The sequence below is a fragment of the Pristiophorus japonicus genome, unplaced genomic scaffold (genome assembly GCF_044704955.1).
Source record: "Pristiophorus japonicus isolate sPriJap1 unplaced genomic scaffold, sPriJap1.hap1 HAP1_SCAFFOLD_58, whole genome shotgun sequence".
NCBI classification, from domain to species: domain Eukaryota; kingdom Metazoa; phylum Chordata; class Chondrichthyes; family Pristiophoridae; genus Pristiophorus; species Pristiophorus japonicus.
This window is the reverse complement of record NW_027254488.1, coordinates 2,756,107-2,772,607: the sequence shown is the minus strand read 5'-3', so window position 1 is coordinate 2,772,607 and position 16,501 is coordinate 2,756,107.

Genomic DNA, 16,501 nt, shown 5'->3' with positions numbered 1-16,501 from the left:
CTGCAATCAGCGACAAAAAGGTGCATTTGGCAGAAGCCCGGCTCGGTCAATCGGTCGAGCATGAGAATCTTAATCTTGGATTCAGGGGTGCGAGCCCCACGTTAATTGTTAAATCATGTCCCATTTTACACACTGTGCTTTAGGGGTCTGATTCAAAATGTTCATTGCTGGTAACATCAACAGGAGACTGGGGAAACAGTGCGACTGACTTTAGAGCAAGGGTCTGGTTATTGTGAAACAGCAAATGAAATATCAATTCTGGAAGAATGACATCGAAAAGAAATGTGACCCCGACACACAGAAAGAAGTGTTAAGGCAGAAGATTAAATGCTGCATTCCTCTGTGCAAAAAATTCCTTTCACAAACATTTCTCTGACCAAAACAGCACAAAACAAAAATGTTCCTTTCAAAGTCATTAAACTCCTGAATTTCCACGCCCCCTGAATCTCCTGAATCAGATGCATCTTGTTTTGCCGACTCAATCCATGTCCCTTTGCCATGTTCTGCTTCCACCCACACTATGAAATGTGCCACTAACTTATAGAATCATGGAATGGTTACAGCACGGAAGTCCATTCGGCCCGTCGAGCCCGTGCCGACTCTCAGCGAGTCCCACTCCCCTGCCCTTTCCCCTGAGGCCTGCAATTGTTTTTCCTTCAGACACTTATCCAACTCCCGTTTGAAAGATAAGATTGAGTCTGCCTCCAGTACATTCCAGATCCTAACCACTCGCTGCTAAATGGCCAGCTCCTGTTCCTATGTGTAAAGTCTGGGAAACACTGGATCAATTCCTACCAGCCTCACAGCCTTCCTAAATATAGCACCGTCTTTCTATTCTCGTAAAACTAGCTCCTGAAGTATAGTCCAGCTGTGTAGGTTAAAGCTCTGGTTATGTTCCCAACATTGCTTCAAATGCAGTGTTTCCGTAGTGTAGTGGTTGTCACATTTGCCTCACACGCGAAAAGTTCCTGGTTCAAAATTGGGTGGAAACATTTTGAAAACTTGCTCAATTAAATATTAGAAAAAATGGATTGATTCATATTCGTGGTTCAATGTTAACAAAACACAATGTCCCACAGCCTTGTTAAATTTTCTGATATCACTGCACAGTTCTGTATACACTCAAACTCGACACTTGAATTGAACGCTCATAAAAGTATTGGAGTGGGAACTCAATGGATAACAGCAGAGCTGTCAATGTTTGCGGAATATGTTTGTGCAGTCAAAACGCACAATGACAAACTGGAACCGTGCGGCACCGAATCCTCGGGGAAAACGCAGTTAAAAACTTTGCCACTGGGTGGGCTCGAACCACCAACTTTTAGGTTAATAGCCCAACGCGCTAAACCATTGCGTCACAGAAACTGACGCAAGTGCATAGTGCAAGACATCCAAAACCAGGGTGCCCATCAGTTTAAGCTTCAGATTGCTCCGACCAGTTGGAACTTGTCCACTCGCAGTTGCACTTTTCCCAAATAAAGGGTGGGACATTCATTGTGGATGCGTGGAAGCAGTCTGATCCCGCACATTGCAGACACTTCCATGTCACTACCAACCAGCTCTCCCACAACCGGTGTGATCTACCTTCCAGCCTTCCGGTGCCTTGTCTGTGACGAAGTATTCTGATTGTCCCGAAGACGGTATTGGGTTTTAATTCCTTTTCTGCTCCCGACTGCGGGTATTCCTGTGAATAAACGCGAACAAAGTGCTTACAGGGTCAGTTCGATTGACCGATTCTTTGCTTGGTGAAATTTCAAAAATTGAAAGCGACGCACATCAACCCCAGAAAATGCTGGAAACACTCAGCAGGTCAGGCAGTATCTGTGGAGGTGGGGAAGTGGGAATAATCGATGGGTTTGTTTGTGGCTTTGATCTGCTGCGGGGAAGTGAGGCAGCGCTGCAGGATGCTTTTTTTCGAGGTGCAAGCAGAGGTTTCCGTTTTGTAACGGTTATCACGTTCGCCACACATGTGAAATATCCCCGGTTTGAGCACGGACAGAAACATTATTTTGGAGAATATTTTTCTGTGGAATACATTTTTAAAAAGTAGCCCCAGGTTCCTTGTATCATGAGCAATGGGCATTTTAACTCACTCTGCTAAAATACAGTGTGTGTAAAATCAGATAGGAGATAAAACTTCATCAATGATTAAAGTTCCTTAACTCAGTTAATTTCAGTTATTGAAGTTTCCATCAATTCATTTCATAAACATAATTGAAGTGTGTGAGAGAATTAATAATGGGCTTTAATTGTAAAGGACCCCATTACTTTATGTTAAAGACCCAGGTTACACACTCTCTTGCTTTTGAAAGAGTTGAGATCCATGTGGGGGTGATTAGGGCCCATCTTTCCCCACATTACAAGGGTGTCAGGAAACCAACCATCCAAAGCCCTTTCATGAACCACAGGGGTTCCCGCAATTGTCTGGTCTCAAAGCGGTTTTAGTCCTTGTCAATATCTCTTGTCCATTTCCCGGTGTTTCCCGATTCTGTCGGTCTCCCTGGCTCTCTTCAAGCTGTGTGTGGCCACCTACAGATTGGATTTCAATGAATACCTGTGTTTGTGTTTTCAATAACAACAGAAAATGCTTCTTATATATTTCTTATGTTCTCTCCAAATCCTCGATATTCTTCCTAAATTGTGGTGCCCAGAACTGTAAACAGGTTCCAACTGAGGCCTGAATAAAAAGATTTATAAAGCTTTGGTGTAAGTTCCTCACCGGTGTAATCTATTCACGTTATAAAGCCAAGGGCCTGTATTCTTTTTTAATAGCCTTATCAACTTGTCTACCCACCTTCAAATATTGCTGTGTGTAAATCTCTCGGTCACTCTGTTTCTGCATCCCATTTAAAACAACACCATTTAGTTGAAGTTTCCACAGATCACCACCGTGTGTTTCCCAGACCTTACACAGAGGGACATAGGAACAGGAGGAGGCCATTTAGCCCCTCGAGCCTGTTCCACCATTCCGTGAGATCATGGCTGATCTGATCTTGGTCTCAACTCCACTTCCCTGCCATCTCCACCTAACCCTTGACTCCCATATCATTCAAAATTCTGTCTATCTCCACCTTAAATATATTCAATGACCAAGCCTCCACAGCTCTCAGGGATAGAAATACAAAGATTCACGCCCCTCCGAGAGAAGAAATTCCTCCTCATTCCCATTTTAAATGGGCAACCCCTTATTCTGAAACTATGTCCCCTAGTTCTAGATTCCCCCACGAGAGGAAACATCCTCTCTGCATCTACCCTGTCTAGCCCCCTCAGAATCTTACACCTTTCAAAGATATCATCTCTCACTCTGCTAATCTCCAATAGGTAGATCCCAACCTGTTCAACCATTCTTCACAAGACAACCTTGTGAACCTTCTCTGAAATGCCCCCAATGTAAGTTTATCCCTCCTGAAATGAGGAGAGCATAACTGTACGCAGTACTCCAGGTGTGGTCTCATCTGTGCTCTGTACAGTTGTAGCAGGACTTCCGTACTTTTATATTCCATCCCCCTTGAAATAAAGGCCAACTTTCCATTTGCCTTCCTAATTACTTGCTGTATCTGCATGCAAACTTTTTGTGATCAGGAAGGCCAATGGTATCTTGGCCTTTATTGCAAAGGGGATGGAGTATAAAAGCAGGGAAGTCCTGCGACAGCTATATAACGTATTGGTGAGGCCACACCTGGAATACTGCATGCAGTTTTGTTTTCCATATTTACGAAAGGCTATACTTGCTTTGGAGGCAGTTCAGAGAAGGTTCACTAGTTTGATTCTGTGATGAGGGGGTTGACTTATGAGGAAAGGTTGAGTAGGTTGGGCCTCTACTCATTGGAATTCAGAAGAATGAGAGGTGATCTTATCGAAACGTGTAAGATTATGAGGGGGCTTGACAAGGTGGATGCAGAGAGAATATTTCCACTGATGGGGAGACTAGAACTAGAGGGCATGATCTTAGAATAAGGGGCCACCCATTTAAAACTGAGATGAGGAGAAATTTCTTCTCTCAGAGGGTTGTAAAACTGTGGAATTCCCTGCCTCGGTGAGCTGTGGAAGCTGGGACATTGAATAAATTTAAGAGAGAAATAGACAGCTTTTTAAATGATAAGGGGATAAGGGGTTATGGGGAGCAGGCAGTGAAGTGGAGTTGAGTCCATGATCGGATCAGCCATGATCTTATTGAATGGTGGAGCAGGCTCGAGGGGCCGTATGGCCTACTCCTGCTCCTATTTCTTATGTTCTTCAGTAAAAGGACTCCCAGATCCCTCTGCTCGAGAGCATTTTGTAATCTCTCCCCATTTAAGTAATTATTAGCTTTTTTTGTTTTACCTACCAAAGTGGATAACTTCATATTTCCCACATTATACTGCAGCTGCCAATTTTTTACTCACTCACTGACCCTATCGATATCGCTTTGCAGATTGTTTGCATCGTCCTCACAACTTGCCTTCCCACCATATCTTTGTATCAGCAGCAAATTTGTCTACATTACAAACATGCAGAGCCCAGAACAAATTATTTTACACCACTGGCGATGTTTTCCCATTGCCTTTGAAGGTGTATATCGCAGATTACCCAGAATGAAACCGTACATTTAAGATTTATACTATGAGGGAAAATTGCACCTTATCTTATTAGTTCGAGGTGTTTCATTAATTGATTTGACATGCTGTATTCATGTGAGGTGCTGTGGAAAAATGGATCCTTACTCATTGCTGACTCCAAGTTAGAACAAATGAGTGTTCGACAGTAAAATGAGCACTGCACTTTAATTGAGAATGACATATCCAGAGTTATAGTCGGCAGCCGCATACCGCAGTGAAGTAGAGCAGACCCGAGAGACTCAGCTAACATTTGGAAAGTAATCACTGAATTAACACAGAAGAGTGCAAAACATTCATCAGAACAATATAAAATCTATACAATGCGTCTGATTGTGTTTGAAGGAACACGGCCATTGGAGAGAGAGCATCATTTCCAATTACATTATATAATAAGTCTGATCAACATTTTCCAGTTTTGGGACGTTTGCTTCAATTTCGGAATTTTGCATTTAAACATATTCGATGTCATGAGGGACTCAAATCGGCGGCCGTAATGTGTTTGTTCAAACAACTGAAACTAATTTCAACTCTGTTGCATCTTGACTGTCCCAGTGGGGAGCCCACAGGATATAATTGAAAAGCTCCGGGAATATTTCAGGGTTTAATTCAGAGAGATTGCCTAAAGCACGAAGAGGCAGCATCGCTTAACACAGAAAATGCCTGATACGTCCTTACTACACAGTATAAATACACACGAGGCCCATGCTTGAGAGAAGGTCAGTCTGTGACCTGTCCTTTATTCCTTCGCACTCAAGTGATGAAGGTGGGTGGAGCTTCCCCTTTTATACCTGAAGATCCAGGTTAGGAGTATCTCCCACCTAATGGTCAGTGTTCTCACATTGTTCAACTTAGGTCAGTTTATACATGGGTTACAATGCTGGTTGAATACATGACATCACCTTCACCCCCAAAGTCTTATTGGGATCACAGGTTGAGTCTCTCTGGTGGTTTACGTTCCCTTGTAGAGCGCCTGAGTTGGGGCTCCGGTTGTTGGGCGCTGGCCTGAGTGTCTGCTGTTTGCAGTGCCTCAGGCCTATCCGGACTGTGACTGGGCTCTCTTCCCTTTGGTTCCGGTGTTCGGTCACCTGTGGTGGAGTGAACTCTATATCGTTCTCTTCCTCTGCTTCTTCTATGGGGTTGCTGAACCTCCTTTTTGTTTGATCCACATGTTTGCGGCATATTTGTCCATTGGTATGTTTAACTACCAGAATCCTATTGCCCTCTTTGGCAATCACAGTGCCTGCGTGCCATTTGGGCCCTGCAGCGTAGTTGAGGACAAAAACAGGATCATTTACATCAATACATCGTGCCCTCGCATTCCTGTCATGGTAGTTATATTGTGACTGGCGCCTGCTCTCGACAATTTCTTTCATGGTGGAGTGTATAAGGGATAATCGGGTTTTGAGCGTCCTTTTCATTAGTAACTCTGCTGGTGGAACCCCTGTGAGCGAGTGTGGTCGGGATCTATCGGCCAACAGGAAGCGTGATAAGCGGGTTTGCAGGGAACCCCCTTGGAATCAGAGTATCCCCTGTTTGATTATCTGCACTGCTCGTTCTGCCTGGCTGTTTGAGGCCGGCTTGAACGGTGCCGTTCTAACATGGTTAATTCCATTGCCTGCCATGAAGTCCTGGAATTCAGTGCTTGTGAAGCACGGACCATTGTCACTGGCCAAGATGTCCAGTAGACCGTGGGTGGTGAACATTGCCCGTAGACTTTCTACCGTGGCAGAGGATGTGCTTGAATTTAAAATGTCACACTCGATCCATTTGGAGTAGGCGTCTACTACAACCAAAAACATTTTCCCCATGAAAGGACCAGCGTAGTCCACATGGATGCGTGACCAAGGCTTGGCGGGCCATGGCCAGGATCTAAGGGGGGCTTCCCTGGGCGCATGGCCCAGCTGGGCACACGTGTTGCACCTGCGAACAAAAAGTTCCAGATCTGCGTCTATCCCTGGCCACCAAACATGTGACCTGGCAATTGCCTTCATCGTGACAATGCCCGGGTGCCCATTGTGGAGTTCTCTGATGAACACCTCTCTGCCCATCTGGGGCATGACTACGCGGTTTCCCCACAGTAGGCAATCGGCCTGAATCGAGAGTTCATCCTTGCGCCTGTGAAATGGTTTAAATTTCTCAGGGCATGCCCTATACGTGGCTGCCCAGTCCCCATTCAGGACACATTTCTTGACTAGAGACAATAGCGGGTCTCTATTTCTCCAGACTTTAATCTGACAGGCTGTCACGGGTGAGCCTTCGCTTCAGAAAGCTTCAACAGCCATGACCATCTCAGCACCATGCTCGGTAGCCCCCTCAGTGGTGGCTAGTAGGAGCCTGCTGAGTGCATTGGCGCAGTTTACGGTGCCCGGTCTGTGCCGAATTGTGTACTCATAGGCAGCTAACGTGAGTGCCCACCTCTGTATGCGGCCCGATGCGTTTACATTTATGGCCTTGTTGTCGGCCAAAAGGGACGTTAGGGGTTTGTGATCTGTCTCCAGCTCAAATTTCCTGCCAAACAGGTACTGGTGCATTTTCTTTACCGCATATACACATGTGAGCGCCTGCTTTTCTATCATCCCGTAGCCTCTTTCTGCCTGGGACAGACTCCTGGAGGCATAAGCTACCGGCTGTAACTGACCCTTGGCATTTACATGCTGCAACACACCCGACACCATAGGATGACAGATCGCACGTTAACACAAGTTTCTTACATGGGTCATATAGCGTCAACAGATTGTTGGAACATAACAAATTGTGTGCTCTATTAAAAGCCCTTTCCTGGCTGTCCCTGCAGACCCATTCATGACCTTTGCTTAGGAGCACGTGTAGCGGCTCTAGCAGCGTGCTCAATTTGGGAAGAAAGTTGCCAAAATAGTTCAGGAGCCCCAGGAACGAACGCAGCTCCGTCGTGTTCCCGGGTCTGGGTGCTCTCTGGATCGCTTCCGTCTTGGATGCAGTTGGGCTGATCCCGTCTGCTGCTACCCTCATCCCCAGGAATTCTACCTCTGGAGCTAGGAAGGCGCACTTCGCCTTTTTCACTCGCAGACCTACCCGGTCCAGTCTGCGTAGCACCTCCTCCAGGTTGTTGAGATGTTCTTCAGTATCGTAACCCGTGATGAGGATGTTGTCCTGAAAAACCACCGTCCCTGGAATCGACTTGAGGAGGCTTTCCATATTTCGTTGGAAGATCACGGCGACCTAGCGAATCCCGAACGGACATCTGTTGTACTCAAACAACCCCTTGTGTGTCGTGATGGTGGTCAGCTTCTTCGACTCACTCGCCAGGTCCTGGGTCATGTAAGCTGAGGTCAGGTCCAATTTTGAAAAAAGTTTGCCACCGGATAGCTTCGCAAAGAGTTCCTCCGCTCTCGGTAGTGTGTACTGGTCTTGGAGTGGCACCCGATAGATGGTGGCCTTGTAATCGCCACATATCCTGACCGACCCATCCGCCTTGAGCACCGGCACAATCGGGCTCGCCCAGTCACTGAATTCGACTGGCGAGATGATGCCTTCCCTCAGGAGGCGGTCCAATTCGCCTTCTATCTTTTTCCGCATCACGTACGGCACCGCTCTGGCTTTGTGGTGTCCTGGCCTGGCGTCCGGGTTTATGTGAATCACTACCTTGGCCCCCATGAAAGTGCCAATGCCGGGTTGAAATAATTAGTCAAATTTGTCCAGGACCTGTGATCATGATACTTGCTCCACAGAGGAAATTGCATTGACATCGCCCCATTTCCATTTCATGACAGCAAGCCAACTCCTCCCCAGTAGTGCGGGACCGTCCCATGGGACAATCCAGAGTGGCAACCTGTTCTCTGAATCTTTGTGGGTCACGACTACCGTGGCCCTGCCTAGCACCGGAATGATCTCCTTCGTGTAAGTCCGTAGCTGTGCGTCAATCGGCGATAATTTTGGCCCCCTGGCCTTGGATGCCCACAACTTTTTGAACTGTTTGATAGCCATCAGGGACTGGCTGGCACCCGTGTTTAACTCCATTTATACTGGGATGCAATTGAGGAGCACTTTCATCATTATTGGTGGCGTCCTGGTGTATGAACTGTATACCTGCTCCACATGAACTCGCTGAACTTCAGCTTCCAGCGATTTCCCCCAGTGTCCATTTCTGCAATTTCTGCAGGTATTTTGCTCATCTCTGCAAACTCCAGCTGAATGCATGCCTCCACGCCTCCAGCATGAGTTACGGTTTGAAACAAAAGGTCCCTTGCCAGTCGATCGTCCCTGACTGCCCCTGTTATTGTCCTTGAGTGCACCATTATCAGGTGTTGATGGCCCCATTACTGGCCGCATTGTCCCTTGCAATGGCGTGAATCGCTGTTCAGCTTGCCATTGTCTCTGTCGAACTCCCCCTCTGGGTTCGACTACATGTTCGGGCATACCTGACTGCCCTTGTCTGCCTGGAGAACTGTGTGCTGCTTTAACAATGTTGAATCTCTGTCCCAACCATTCCTTAACACAATACCTCTCGTCTGTTCTGCTAGTGGCCATGCTCGCGTGGTTTAAATCCCAGTTTCTTGTCGCCATTGATACGTCCTTACTTTACAGTATAAATGCACACAAGGCCTATGCTTGAGAGAAGGTCAGTCTGTGACCTGTCCTTTATTCCATAGCACTCAAGTGATGAAAGTGGGTGGAGCTTCCCCTTTTATACCTGAAGGTCCAGGTTAGGAGTGTCTCCCACCGAGTGGTCAGTGTTCTCACGGTGTACAACTTCGGTCAATTTATACATGGGTTACAATGCTGGTTGAATACATGACAATGCCTGCGACATTTTCCATCATTGATAAAATATTCTACGTGATCCTTGCAGTCACTGCTCTTCCTGGTCAGTAATTATAGTCATTGACGTTGTGTAACTCTGTGTGTGATCCATATTTGGCCTTGTTCTGTATCTGACAATGTAGTGATGACCATTAAATGATAGCGGCAGTGACATAATTTCAATAAATCGGAAGTCCACATAAGCCAAATTCCCACTGCTCATTTATGCCGTTCCTTTAACAGAAACCGTAACTCTGTACTCTGCAGACACGCAAATGATGAAGTTATTGCCGTTGTTGGAACACTTTGTATACTTGCACCTGCCCTCGGCACTAAAAGCTCTCTAAAGTTTGTTTCTTCGGAAATTGCTGCCTGGTGCAGTGCCCAGAGAGAAGTGTTCAGCGACAAGCTGAAATGCTGAATCCCTTTTACTGAAAAAATTCCTTTCACAAACATTTCTCTGACCGAAATGGCACAAAACAAAAATGTTCCTTTCAAATGTGCCAATTATTTTTGTTCAACTTTTATTTTGCTTTCATGGGATAACATAATTAATGATTCGATAATTTTCTTTTGCACAATGAAAGAAATACTAACTGATGGAAAGTCACGATGTCAATTATTTGTTCTGTGCTCTGCATGTTTGTAATGTCGCTAAGTTTGCTGATGATACAAAGATAGGTGGGAAAGCAAGTTGTGAGGAGGACGCAAACAATCTGCAAAGCAATATTGATAGGCTCAGTGGGTGGGCAGAAATTTGTCAGATGGAGTATAATTTGGGAAATATGAGGTTATCCACTGTGGTAGCAATAATAAAAAAGCAAATCATTATTTAAATGGGGAGAGATTACGAAATGCTGCGGTGCAGAGGGACCTGGGGGTCCTTGTACATGAAACACAAAAGGTTAGTATGCAGAAACATTCTCTCTGCATCCACCTTGTCAAGCCCCCTCATATATTTACACGTCTCCATGAGATCACACTCAATCTTCTGAATTCCAATGAGTAGAGGCACAACCTACTCAACCTTTTCTCATAAGTTAGCCCCCTCATCTCCGGAATCAACCTAGTGAACCTTCTCTGAACTGCCCCCAAAGCATCTATATCCTTTCTTAAATATGGAAACCAAAACTGCACGCAGTGCTCCAGGTCTGGCCTCACCAATACCCTGTATAACTGCAGCAAGACTTCTTTGTTTTATACTCTTTCCCCTTTGCAATAAAGGCCAAAATTCCATTGGCCTTCCTGATCACTTGCTGTACGTGCATACTAAGCTTTTGTGTTTCATGCACAAGTACGCGCAGCTCCCGCTGTACTGCAGCACTGTGCAATTTTTCTCCTTTTAACTAATAACTTGTTCTTTGATTTTTTCTGCCAAAATGAATAACCTTGCACTTTCCAACATTATACACCATCTGCCAAATTTTTCACCACTCACTTAACCTGGCTATGTCTTTTTGCAGATTTTTTGTGTCCTCCTCACACATTGCTTTTCCTCCCATCTTTGTATCATCAGCAAACTTGGCTACATTACACTCGGTCCCTTCATCCAAGTCATTAATATAGATCGTAAATAGTTGAGGTCCCAGCACTGAACCCTGCAGCACCACATTAGTTACTGATTGCCAACCAGAGAATGAACCATTTATTCCGACTCTCTGTTTTCTGTTCGTTAGCCAATCCTCTCTCCATGGTAATATATTACCCCCAACCCCGGGAACTTTTATCTTGTGCAGTAATCTTTTATGTGGCACCTTGTCAAAATGCCTTCTGGAAGTCCAAATACACCACATCCACTGGTTCCCCTTTATCCACCCTGTTCATTACACCCGCAAAGAATTCCAGCAATTTTGTCAAACGTGACTTCCCTTTCATAAATCTATGCAGACTGAATTATTTTTTTCCAAAAGTCGGAGGAGCAGTGACCGGAGGAGGTGTGAGCAGCGGCCTATAAAGGCCCAGCGGGAGTCCGGGGATCGGCGGCAGTCGGAGGAGCAGCGGCTGGAGGAGCAGCGAGCAGCGAGCTACAGCTGGTGCAGGGTCAAAAGTCAGAAAGAAGTCAAAAGTAATCAAATGGTGACGTCACAGCCAAGCGGGTAAGTGATTGGCTGGTTGAGTGGTGAGTAGTTTTCTGTTTCTTTGATTTCTTCTTGCTCTTAGCAGCAAGGAACCTTTGGAATTGTTGCCAAATTAAGTAAATCTAATGGTTAAGTCATAGCAGGAGAGCTCGGACACATGTCATGCTCCTCCTGTGCTATGTGGAAAGTCAGGGACGCTTCCAGTGTCCCTGATGACTACATGTGCAGCAAGTGTATCCATCTGCAGCTCCTGACAGGCCACATTGCGGCACTGGAGCTGCGCACGGATTCACTCTGGAGCATCCGCAATGCTGAGGATGTCGTGAATGGCACGGTTAGTGAGTTGATCACACCGTAGATAAAGATTACTCAGGCAGAGAGGGAATGGGTAAACATCAGGAAGAGCAGTGGAAGGAAGACAGTGCAGGAGTCCCCTTCGGTCATCCCCCTGCAAAACAGATACACCATCTTGGGTACTGTTGGGGGAGATGACTCATCAGGGGAAGGCAGCAGCAGCCAAGTCCATGGCACCATGGGTGGCTCTGCTGCACAGGAGGGCAGGAAAAAGAGTGGGAGAGCTATAGTAATAGAGGATTCTATTGTAAGGGGAATAGATAGATGTTTCTGCGGCTGCAATCGAGACTCCAGAATGGTATGTTGCCTCCCTGGTGCAAAGGTCAAGAATGTCTCGGAGTGGCTGCAGCGCATTCTGGAGGGGGAGGGTGAATAGCCAGCTGTTGTAGTGTATATAGGTACCAACGATATAGGGAAAAACGGGATGAGGTCCTACAAGCTGAGTTCAGGGAGCTAGGAATTAAATTAAAAGGTAGTAATCTCAGAATTGCTACCAATGCCACGAGCTAGTCAGAATAGGAAATGCAGGATAGCTCAGATGAATATATGGTTTGATGAGTAGTGCAGGAGGGTGGGATTCAAATTCCTGGGACATTGGAACCGGTTCTGTGGGAGGTGGGACCAGTACAAATCGGACGGTCTGCACCTGGTCAGGACCGGAACCAATGTCTAGGGGAATGTTTGCTAGTGCTGTTGGGGAGCGGTTAAACTAATATGGCAGGGGGATGGGAACCTATGCAGGTCCAAGTCAGCATGGATTTGTGAAAGGGAAATCATGCTTGACAAATCTTCTGGAATTTTTTGAGGATGTTTCCAGTAGAGTGGATAAGGGAGAACCAGTTGATGTGGTATATTTGGACTTTCAGAAGGCGTTCGACAAGGTCCCACACAAGAGATTGATGTGCAAAGTTAGAGCACATGGGATTGGGGGTAGTGTACTGACATGGATTGAGAACTGGTTGTCAGACAGGAAGCAAAGAGTAGGAGTAAATGGGTACTTTTCAGAATGGCAGGCAGTGACTAGTGGGGTACCGCAAGGTTCTGTGCTGGGGCCCCAGCTGTTTACACTGTACATTAATGATTTAGATGAGGGGATTAAATGTAGTATCTCCAAATTTGCGGATGACACGAAGTTGGGTGGCAGTGTGAGCTGTGAGGATGATGCTGTGAGGCTGCAGAGCGACTTGGATAGGTTAGGTGAGTGGGCAAATGCATGGCAGATGAAGTATAATGTGGATAAATGTGAGGTTATCCACTTTGGTGGTAAAAACAGAGAGACAGACTATTATCTGAATGGTGACAGATTAGGAAAAGGGGAGGTGCAAAGAGACCTGGGTGTCATGGTACATCAGTCATTGAAGGTTGGCATGCAGGTGCAGTAGGCGGTTAAGAAAGCAAATGGCATGTTGGCCTTCGTAGCAAGGGGATTTGAGTACAGGGGCAGCGAGGTGTTGCTACAGTTGTACAGGGCATTGGTGAGGCCACACCTGGAGTATTGTGTACAGTTTTGGTCTCCTAACCTGAGGAAGGACATTCTTGCTATTGAGGGAGTGCAGCGAAGGTTCACCAGACTGATTCCCGGGATGGCGGGACTGACCTATCAAGAAAGACTGGATCAACTGGGCTTGTATTCACTGGAGTTCAGAAGAATGAGAGGGGACCTCATAGAAACATTTAAAATTCTGACGGGGTTAGACAGGTTAGATGCAGGAAGAATGTTCCCAATGTTGGGGAAGTCCAGAACCAGAGGTCACAGTCTAAGGAAAAGGGGTAACCCATTTAGGACCGAGATGCGGAGGAACTTCTTCACCCAGAGAGTGGTGAACCTGTGGAATTCTCTACCACAGAAAGTTGTTGAGGCCAATTCACTAAATATATTCAAAAAGGAGTTAGATGAGGTCCTTACTACTCGGGGGATCAAGGGGTATGGCTAGAAAGCAGGAATGGGGTACTGAAGTTGAATGTTCAGCCATGAACTCATTGAATGGCGGTGCAGGCTAGAAGGGCCGAATGGCCTACTACTGCACCTATTTTCAATGTTTCTATGTTTCTATGAGATAGAAAGAAGTAAAATGGGGGCAGAAGCAAAAGATAGAAAGAAGAAAAGTAAAAGTGGAGGGCAGAGAAACACAAGGCAAAAATCAAAAAGGGCCACATTACAGCAAAATTCGAAAGGGACAAAGTGTATTAAAAAGACAAGCCTGAAGTCTCTGTGCCTCAATGCGAGGATTATTCATAATAAGGTGGATGAATTCACTCAGAGGCAGCAATTCACGAATATGTTATAATTGGGATTCCAGAGACATGGCTCCAGTGTGACCAAGGCTGGGAACTCAACATCCTGAGGTATTCAACATTCAAGAATGATAGACAGAAAGGAAAAGGAGGTCGGGGAACGATGCTGGTTAAAGAGGAAATTAACGCAATGTTAAGGAAGGACATTAGCTTGGATGGTGTGGACTCTGTATGGATAGAGCTGCAGAATACCAAAGGGCAGAAAACACGAGTGGGACTTGAGCACATACCACCAAACAGTAGTAGTGAGTTTGGGGACAGTATCAAAGAAGAAATTATGGCTGCGTGCAATAAAGATACAGCAGTTATCTTGGGCGACTTTAATCTACATATAGATTGGGCTCACCAAACTGGTAGAAATACGGTGGAGGAGGATTTCCTGGAGTGTATTAGGGATGGTTTCCTAGACCAATATGTCGAGGAACCAACTTAGGGCTGGCTATCCTCGACTCGGTGATGTGTAATGAAAAAGGACTAATTAGCAATCTTGTTGTGCGAGGCCCCTTGGAGAAGAGTGACCATAATATGGTAGAATTCTTCATTAAGATGGAGATTGAAACATTTAATTCAGAGACCAGGGACCTGAAGTTAAGGAAAGATAACTTCGATTGCATGAGATGTGAATTGACAAGAATAGACTGGCAAATGAGACTTAAAAGGTTGACGCTGGATAGACAATGGCAAACATTTAAAGATCACATGGATGAACTTCAACAATTGTACATCCCTGTCTGGAGAAAAAATAAAACGGGGAAGGTGGCCCAACCGTGGCTAATAAGGGAAATTAGGGATAGTGTTAAATGCAAGGAAGAGGCCTATAAATTTGCCAGAAAACGCTGCAAACCTGAGGACTGGAAGAAATTTAGAATTCAGTCGAGGAAGACAAAGGGTTTAATAAGGAGTGGGAAAATGGAGTATGAGAGGAAGCTTGCTGGGAACATTAAAAACTGACTGCGAAAGCTTCTATAGATATGTGAAGAGAAAAAGATTAGTGAAGACAAACGTCGGTCACTTGCAGTCAGAATCAGGTGAATTTATAATGGAGAACAAAGAAATGTCGGATCAGTTAAACAGATACTTTGGTTCTGTCTTCACGAAGGAAGACACAAATAACCTTCCTAATGTACTCAGGGACCGAGGGTCCAGCGAGAAGGAGGAACTGAAGGAAATCTTTATTAGTCAGGAAATTGTGTTCAGGAAATTGTTGGGATTGAAGGCTGATAAATCCCAGGGCCAGATAGTCTGCATCCCAGAGTAGTTAAGGAAGTAACCCTCGAAATAGTGGATGCATTGGTGATCATTTTCTAACAGTCTATCGACTCTGGATCAGTTCCTATGGACTGGAGGGTAGCTAATATAACACCACTTTTTTAAAAAGAAGGAAGAGAGAAAACGGGTAATTATCGAGCGGTGAGCCTGACATCAGTAGTGGGGAAAATGCTGGAATCAATTATTATGGATGAAATAGCAAAGCATTTGGAAAGCAGTGACAAAATCGGTCCAAGTGAGCATGGATTTAGGAAAGGGAAATCATGCTTGACAAATCTTCTAGAATTTTTTGAGGATGGAACAAGGAGAGTGGACAAGGGAAAACCAGTGGATGTAATGTATTTGGACTTTCAAAAGGCCTTTGACAAGGTCCCACACAAGAGATTAGTGTGCAAAATTAAAGCACATGGTATTGGGGGTAATGTATTGACATGGATAGAGAACTGGTTGGCAGACAGGTAGCAGAGAGTCGGGATAAATGGGTCCTTCTCAGAATGACAGGAAGTGACTAGTGGGGTGCTGCAGGGCTCAGTGCTGGGACCTCAGCTATTTACAATATACATCAATGATTTCGATGAAGAAATTGAGTGTTATATCTCCAAGTTTGCAGGTGACTCTTAGCTGCGTGACGGTGTGAGCTGTGAGGAGGATGCTAAGAGGCTGAAGAGTGTCTTGGAAAGGTTAGGTGAGTGGGCAAATACATGGCAGATGCACTATAATGTGGATAAATGTGATGTCATCCACTTTGGTGGCAAAAACGTGAAGGCAGATTATTATCTGAATGGTGGCAGATTAGGAAAATGGAAGGTGCAACGAGACCTGGGTGTCATGGTACATCAGTCATTGAAAGTTGGCATGCAGGTACAGCAGGCGGTGAAGAAGGCAAATGGCATGTTGGCCTTCACAGCTGGGGGATTTGAGTATTGGAGCAGGAAGGTCTTACTGCAGTTGTACAGGGCCTTGGTGAGGCCTCACCTGGAATATTGTGTTCAGTTTTGGTCTCCTAATCTGAGGAAGGATGTTCTTGCTACTGAGAGAGTGCAGCGAAGATTCACTGGACTGATTCCCTGGATGGCAGGACTGACATATGAGGAGAGACTGGATTGACTGGGCCTTTATTCACCGGAG